Raw genomic sequence first — 7,859 nt, 5'->3', positions numbered from 1 at the left:
TATTTTATTCAGGCAACATAGAGCCAAATGGCGCAAGGTATATGACATACAACTTTACCACGTAGATGCGATGCAATATCTTCCCTGACTTAATTATGTTCAAACACATTAGGAGATCAAACCCATAATTGTTGTCACCTCCCTGAATTAAAACCCAAAACACCCAACATGGCCTTTCACAACAGGAAAAATTATTAGCACAAACAGAGTTCAGATGTTACATGTTACATAAGACTTTAGCTTGAGCAAGTGATATAGGTATATAAATTTCCTACTTTTAATCACAGCAGCAAACAAGAACCTTTAGGGCAAACTCCCTTAGGCTGTGTTCGGTTCACAGGGAATTGAAGAGGTTTGGCAGGGATTGAGGGGGGGATTAGATCTCCTACAAGTCAAATCCCCTCCAATCCCTGTGGGAAGAGGTGTAACCGAACAAAGCTTTATGCAGAGTTGTCCTCTCATCTGTTTCAAAATTCAACTTGTGCACACTGGCACTGAAACATTTTATCAATGCACAATAAAATATTGAACACACACAATAGTCTAATTGGGAATCCAAATGATTTACTTTCACACATCAGCATACACTAAAATCATAGAAAATTTATTCTTCCCGGAAATGAAAACTAACATCAACAAGTCACATGCTCCACCCGCCCTTTGGACTGCTCTTCTCCTCATGCCTCCTCTTCAATCACTCACCATATTAATAACACCTGAATAAGAAAAACCACTTATGAATTATACTGGCATGCAAAATATTGTATACTGTGAAGCATAGCAATGCCAATAAGTAAGATGTGCACTCTCATATATATAATAATGGTCTACTATAAACCCATATATTTTCTATCAAAAGTTTCTTTTTTGTGAACTATACTGTCTATAAAAGATGGTCAAATGGTTACAAACTGACATGTAAACAACAAACACAACCTATAGCCAGTAACCAATTAGCAAAGCCCTATTTTTTTGCAAGGCCAACATCACGGCAGCCATCACTCATGGCCTGCCTTGGAGGCACGACATGAAGGTTGCCAAAGGTCAGCGCTACTGTGGGTGTTTCTATTCACATCATCAATAGATTATGTATGCACCTAGGTAATTCCAAGTTTTCATTTAGATGTATCCTCTTCAAAGGATATGGGCTACACGGTAGCCTGGACAGGAAGCTGCAGCCTAAGACAACCTAAATCAGCAAATATAGAAATTACCCTGCAGTTCTAAAGATCTGAAATACAACCGCACAGACAAAATTTTGCTGCGAAAGAACCATACGTGTATATACAATAGCGTGTTGTTGATTCCACAAAGCAAATTTAACATCAACTAAGGTGATGCTTTCGTTGTGCATGAACTCATACACAATCATGTTCTTCTTGTCTTGCTGACTGTAAGCAGTGAATGTTACCAGGTTCCAATGATGTATTCCAGAAAGCAATGCTACCTAAAACAAGTAGACCTGCACAACAGACTTCATGTAAGCCAGCCAACTCATCAGGACAATGTCGGTAAGAAAAGAAATGCATGAGCATATGGTACATTATAATGCAACGATGCAATCATAGGATGATATGGCTGTTCAGTAGACCATTACAACAGACCACAAGAGGGGATGTGCAGATACAGAATGCAAAGGAAATTTCAAAAGGCAAACATCATGAACTGAAATTGCAGAAACATAAAAGAAGGATTGCTGCTAATCTAAGATAGTGAGGAAACAATTGTCACATTAATAGGTCATTGGATTTAGAAAAAACAGAATGGCCAAACATATCACGATCTTTTTCCACAACAGGACCAAGCCATACCATAAATGCAGAAACAAGTAAACACATGAGAAGGTGCACATAAATTTAACTACTTGGCATAAAATAAGACAAGTTCATCATCTAACAACAAGAGCCTACACTGGTATATAATTATAGAAGATATTATGTATGCAGATATGATAATATATAACCCTATTCAATTATTCCATTTGATGTGATGCTAAGAAGCACACATAGAGCTGTCTATTTCTTTTCTCAAAGAAAATAACACCAGGATTATTTTCAGTAAGAAGTGCACACGACAATCACGCCTCAGTTGACAAATAATAAAGGATTACTCATAAAATAAAATAAACGACTCAAAGGGCATTGCATATTTGTATTGTGAAAAAATCCACAGCTCCTTGAAAGAAGACCCTTCTACATAGTAACCAAGCAAGCTTACGAAGGTCTTGTGATTTAATTTGAAAAGCCTATTATGTGGAAGTAAAATCATTCTAATAACTCTATGGAGCTGCAAAGATATACTCCAAACAATGATGAGATACAGTGACAATTCTGGTACAGAGCATAATGTTCATGAGATACATACAGCGAAAATTGTGGTATGGGAATGGCCAATTAGGATCCCTGATCTTTAACATATACCTAATATCCAAACTTTCAACTATCATGGACTGATGCATATGTGTATGTAGTTAGCTGCACATATAGTATATTCCTTCATTTGAAAACACTTGTCCTTTTAACCTCTCAAGTTTTAGTTAATTAATCAGTCACATATAATTGTCAGTATATATACATACATGCATGGATCGATCCATGCTTGCATGCATTACGCAGATAGAAGTACGTGAACATACTCTAGGACATGGCATCGTGCTTGCTTCTGTCAGGAGGGACGATTCCCGGAGCAGTCGAGCAGCTACAGCAAGCTCCTCTGTCGTCGCTTTCACATCCTCCATGTACACTTATGTCAAGAACAAAAGGCACAAATCATAAGCTTCTTAACTAACATTTGGCATCTCGTACTGCTAGTGCTAAGAAAACACACCTGAAAGCTATCGTACTCCCCTGAGCACTCCTCCTTGTGCATTTACAAACAGCTAGTGTTCGCATCTCCAATCTCAAAGGAAAATCGAGATAATTAGAGAGAGAGAGAGAGAGAGATTTTGTAGGGGACTCACACGCACACTTAGGTGTCAAGAATTTCTATGAATTGGACATAAAACATTTATATATTTGCGCAGTATGGCATAAAAAGGACACTGAATAGAACAAGAACATGTGTTTTTCTTACGGTTTGCAACGCTCATTATGCACTATAAAAACAGTGTGCAAGCCATTGACCATAGCAACAGCAGCTACTTGAATTTTTATCTTAGTAAATGAAATATAGTGAATTGAATGAAGTGAAGCCCTCGGCTAGATCAACAAACCATTTTGTAAAGAAAATGTAAAGGAAGATACCTACAAAACATGGCTTGAACTGAACACTGTGCATTTACTCAAGCTGAAGATAGTTGCATAGTAACCAAACACTGGACTACTAATCCTTGTTCGACTTTTCCTTATCAGTTGTCCTTAAAATGGTTGCTTCACCATATAAAACTACTAAGTTTTCATTATCTTCACAACTATATCTATCTTCTGCATTTGGTGACTTACAGACAATAAAAGATTAAGAGGGGAAAAAATCAACAAAGCATGGGAAAAACTCACAAAATTATGCAAACACGTCTTTAGATTTAACAAGGGATGTAGGTTTGGATTAATTAAGGACATGAACAGTCACCACGTTGTTGAAAGATCTAAAGAAAATAATTGCTGAGAAAATGAAATGCTTCCAGGATTTCATACAGAACTGTTTGCTAGTGCTATGTGGGTCGTGATGCTCACATAGGCATGTTTATCGCTTTGGGATAAGAAGTGTATTCAGCCCAGGGAAATATTTTGGCAAGGATATTGATCTGCAAATTTGAGGTAGAAAAATGTTTATTTTCCTAGGTACTGCCTCGCAAGTGGTCTACAATTCAGTGAATAAAGAAATGTAGATCAAACATGAGATCCTAATGACAGACACCACGAATTATATTGAACGAAATAACATTCTATTCTTGGTTGAAATTAGCAAGGAAGTAGTACGTACCTTAGAAAGGTCTCCTCGGCCTGAGGGCACACAAGTAAGGTGGCCCCTGAAAAAGAGGAGTTCATGCTCCATGCATCCGTCCAGTATCTCCGTCTAGTATCCTTTATTTGTTGTTTACTATTTTGTCCCCATACTTGTACATGGTATTCAATCATAGCTTGTCATGTAGCTTGCAGTTGGATTTGATGACGCGTGTTTAGGGAGACCCTACCGACAGACACCACCTATTATATTGAGAAATGTCAGGATTCTTTTTAGAATCATGTAACCATGGATGTTCTACTGATGCAATCAACAATGCCACAAAATAAATAGTGAAATCGTCTGATGCAATTATTAAAAACCTGCAAGTTAATTATCAATTGGTCATGGCTATGGCATAAAAAACATACCCCAATGTAAGATTGAATTCACCATTGTGAGAGAGAGAGAAAACATTCTGCATGCTATTACACAATGGGAAAGGTAACATCACTAATGCTCACCGAGTACGTGTGTTGTAGTAAACCGTGTGATTGGATCTGGATCCAGCGTCTGTCGAACAAAGTCTTTAGCAGGCTCAGATACTCCAGGCCTTGGGTCTCTTTTGAAATCTACCATAGAGCACATAATTGCTTGTGCTACTCCCTGTTCAGAATCTGCACAACATCACAACAATTTGTAAGGTGATTTATAATTTCTTCACAACATATATTCTGTCCAATCAAGGAAAGTAAGTACCTTCCAAAAATGTTTGCACACCACAAAGAAGTATGTAAAGTATAACTCCTACAATCCAGACATCAATTTCAGGGCCACACTTGTGCTTTAATACCTCTGGGAGCATGTAGTATGGACTGGCTACAATTTTAGTAAACCGCTCACCTGCACACAGAAGCCTTCATCTGTGAGAAGAATTTATGCAAACACATGCTGTGCGACTTGTTCTACTGATCAAAGAGAAGCAGCAAAAGAGGAGAAAATTCAGCAACCTGCAAGCTGAAGATGACCAGAAACGGATACCACATGGACGCCTCTTCCGCCACGCACTGCTTCCCTCTTTCTCAGCCAGATTCGGGTGTCCACTGTTCATCCACCATTGTTTCTCCCATCATCCCTGTTGCCGGCTCCATTTTATGCTCTGCTGCACGGCCTTGTCATTTTGTCAAACGCATAGTACAGAAACTAAATATCATGTAGAAGCATATATAGATTCAAAGCAAAACTAACCTTGGATTGGAAATCCCGAAGGAGGAAGTATGGAAGGCACCTGACTGAAGTGGCCCGTGGGCATCGGCGGTGTTGGCTCTGTCTTCCCCATCTTCCTCGCCGTGGATCACTCAGCTAGCTCCAAAGAAGAGGAGATGGTGAGAAGAGAAGGGAAGGAGGAGGGGGCGCATTGGTGGTCGAGAGCAGGAGAGGAGGAGAGATGTGAATGGATGAATGACTAATGTCGGCCGATGACCATCTCCCATCCGCCGCTGCACCTCCCTCTCCTCTTTCCTCTCTCCTTCTCCTGCCTCTCCTTCCTTCTCTGTTCTCTCTCCGTCATATTCCTTCTCTCCTTCAAGGACATGTCCATGGCCCCGTCATCCATGAGGTAACCATGGCATGGTGGAGCAGAGGCACCGCGTGACGCGAGAGAAGAGGGAGTCAAGGGCGCAGATCTGGTCGACGGAGTGGCGGGTGCAATAGCCGACCCGAGGACCTTGCCAGGCGCTGGATCTCGGCGGCGGCAAATCTCCTGGTGCTGTGGCTGGTGATGAGGGAGGAGGGAGATGGTGCGACGGTGTGGCGAGGGAGTGAGGAGGAGGGAGGGGTGTGGCGGCTGGAGACTGGGGGCTAGGGTTCACGCCCACGCCCAACCACAGGCCCGCACGTCGCCAGTGCGGCACACGAGGAGCCAATTGGCACCGGTGAAAGGCTCACCCAGCCAATAGACATCTGAAACGAGCCCACCCGTCACTGGGCATTCAAAGCACTACGCGGTGAAAACAATTGATTACCAGCTAGTGAAAATCTGACAGCTGAAACGACCTAGTTGACCAGATCTAACGGCCACGAATAGCCCATCATGAGGGACAGCCATGGGAGCGAGTTGGCTAGCCTCTGTATAGTTTTAAATGCGGTCCCACATGTCAGTGAAAACGCAAGAGGACCCATTGAACCTGCACATCTTTCACCTCGATGTGCTGGTGATGGAAAAAAAATCCAATAAAGATCTTCGGTGGCCGCTTTTGGAGTTACTCAAGAGTAGTAAGATTCTATTTACAGTTTAACCCAAGATGCACATCACGTGGCTTCACCTACCACTCTATTTTCTTGCATGACACGACCTGGATGCTGGATGTCCCACGTGTCGGCAAAAGGAGGAAGAACTCGACCAAATCTTCGGCTGTGCTCTCGGATTAGACTAGTTGTGCTAACTTAAAATTTTATTGTGTAGAATGGATGCAAGTTTTGGTATTGGGAAGAAGAGTACAACGATATATTGATAGAGCACAATTTAGTAGATGTTCTAGCACTTTTAGCTAGCATAGAGGCTTAGAGATGAGACTAGTTCACTTGTTGATAGAATAGAGGCTAGACACGTCTACTTCTTTACACTCGAAGAAAAAAGAAGCACGTAGGATCGAGCCTCCACAGATCAACAATGAATGTATCGAGAAGGCACTAATCCAACTTACAGGAGCAGTTATGGAAGTTGGATATCTTCTGAAATGTATTCTTGTGGTTCTTGTTTTCTACTCAAAAATTTGGTGATGTATTTCCATGTACCAAAAAAACAATGATGAAAAAAGATATGTGTTTGCAAAGAAAAATGTACACGGCCGGGATGCATCCGCGCGTTCGGCGCGTGGCCACCGCATCCGAGAAATGGCCCGGACACGACCCCATTGCCCTACCCAAACGAACAGAATCTGGGAAAAACGGAGGTACGTTTAAGGTCGTGCGTTGGAGTTGGCCTTACAAGTGGGACCGCTGTTGAGGAAACCGACTATCGGCAAACCCCCACCTCGCCCGCCGCGCGATGGCTGAGTTGGAGAAACGACGAGGTTGAAGAGATTGCTCTAGCACGAACTCCAACAAATATGGTGTTAGATGGAAGTCGTGCTGGTGGCGTGTGACGTACTCCTGGACGTGAATGCTTGTTCTGGCCCATGCCACCCTACTACTCCTACTACTTATAGTAGTAGTACCGAGGATTCGAGGTGCTGGTTACGTACAGTGAACACATTAACATATGGCCCACCTCACACTATGGCCAAATTTCCCGGAGTCTGTGCTAGGTTAAAAAGTGTTCTTTGTGAGGATGGGTGGCTGGTCTCAAGTTTAAAACTTGTTGTATTACGTACGTAGACGTAGAGATAGTGCAGCATGTGAAGCTAGTACAAATAGTGTACTATTGTTGATTGGCCTCATCCGATAACCTATTGCAATGCACATACAATTATGTATTCGGAAAATATTTTTTTGCCTCGTCGCAGCACCCACTCAGAGAAGCGACTCGAAAGCCATTCATAAATTTAGTAAATTTATCACAGGAATATCATTTTATTACATACAACAGTTCATCAACCCACAACGACAATGAGGATACATTATAAATACTAAAGTTTTCATCACACAACAAATAACAAGCAATGAAATGAACTTCAACTCAACCAATCCTCGGCGTTGGAAATGCTTGCTTTGAACCACAAGTGATTCTATGGGAATGGCCAGCTACTGTCAATCTCGAGACCAACGCAGGACTGATCATCCAGGCTGAAGCGACCTACTATATCACGACCATGGTAGGGAACCACCGCAATATCCGACGTATAGATATAGTTGCTTCTCATAAATGGTAGTAATGTTGTGTCAACAGCAGTTGGATCACCTTTCACCATCATTGGATAGTTTTGTCCAAGGAAGAGCGAGTTTGCTCCAAGACTATCAATACGGTACTAGGGAGA

At 41.8% G+C, this 7,859-nt stretch overlaps 1 long non-coding RNA gene across 9 annotated transcripts; it reads right to left on the bottom strand.

Annotated features, from left to right (window-relative positions):
* Positions 1–425: 425 nt before the first annotated feature.
* On the bottom strand, positions 426–5,791 carry LOC125528659 (uncharacterized). 9 transcript variants are annotated; one of them, XR_007292444.2, is made up of 10 exons: positions 5,131–5,789; positions 4,893–5,044; positions 4,642–4,785; positions 4,407–4,559; positions 3,922–4,145; positions 3,672–3,742; positions 2,827–2,891; positions 2,636–2,742; positions 1,279–1,462; positions 426–716 (listed from the first exon to the last, which is right to left on the bottom strand). It is a non-coding gene; the product is annotated as an uncharacterized LOC125528659 (long non-coding RNA). The 9 variants fall into 9 exon arrangements; XR_007292441.2 differs by having other exon boundaries at positions 2,827–2,898; positions 5,131–5,788; XR_007292443.2 differs by having other exon boundaries at positions 2,827–3,742; positions 4,893–5,053; positions 5,131–5,791.
* Between the last annotated feature and the right edge of the window lie 2,068 nt (positions 5,792–7,859).

The sequence above is a fragment of the Triticum urartu genome, chromosome 7A, assembly GCF_056163025.1.
Source record: "Triticum urartu cultivar PI428250 chromosome 7A, HENAU_Tu73, whole genome shotgun sequence".
Lineage (NCBI taxonomy): Eukaryota > Viridiplantae > Streptophyta > Magnoliopsida > Poales > Poaceae > Triticum > Triticum urartu.
Note: the sequence above shows the minus strand (reverse complement) of the source record. Positions and strands in the feature narration are given on the sequence as shown.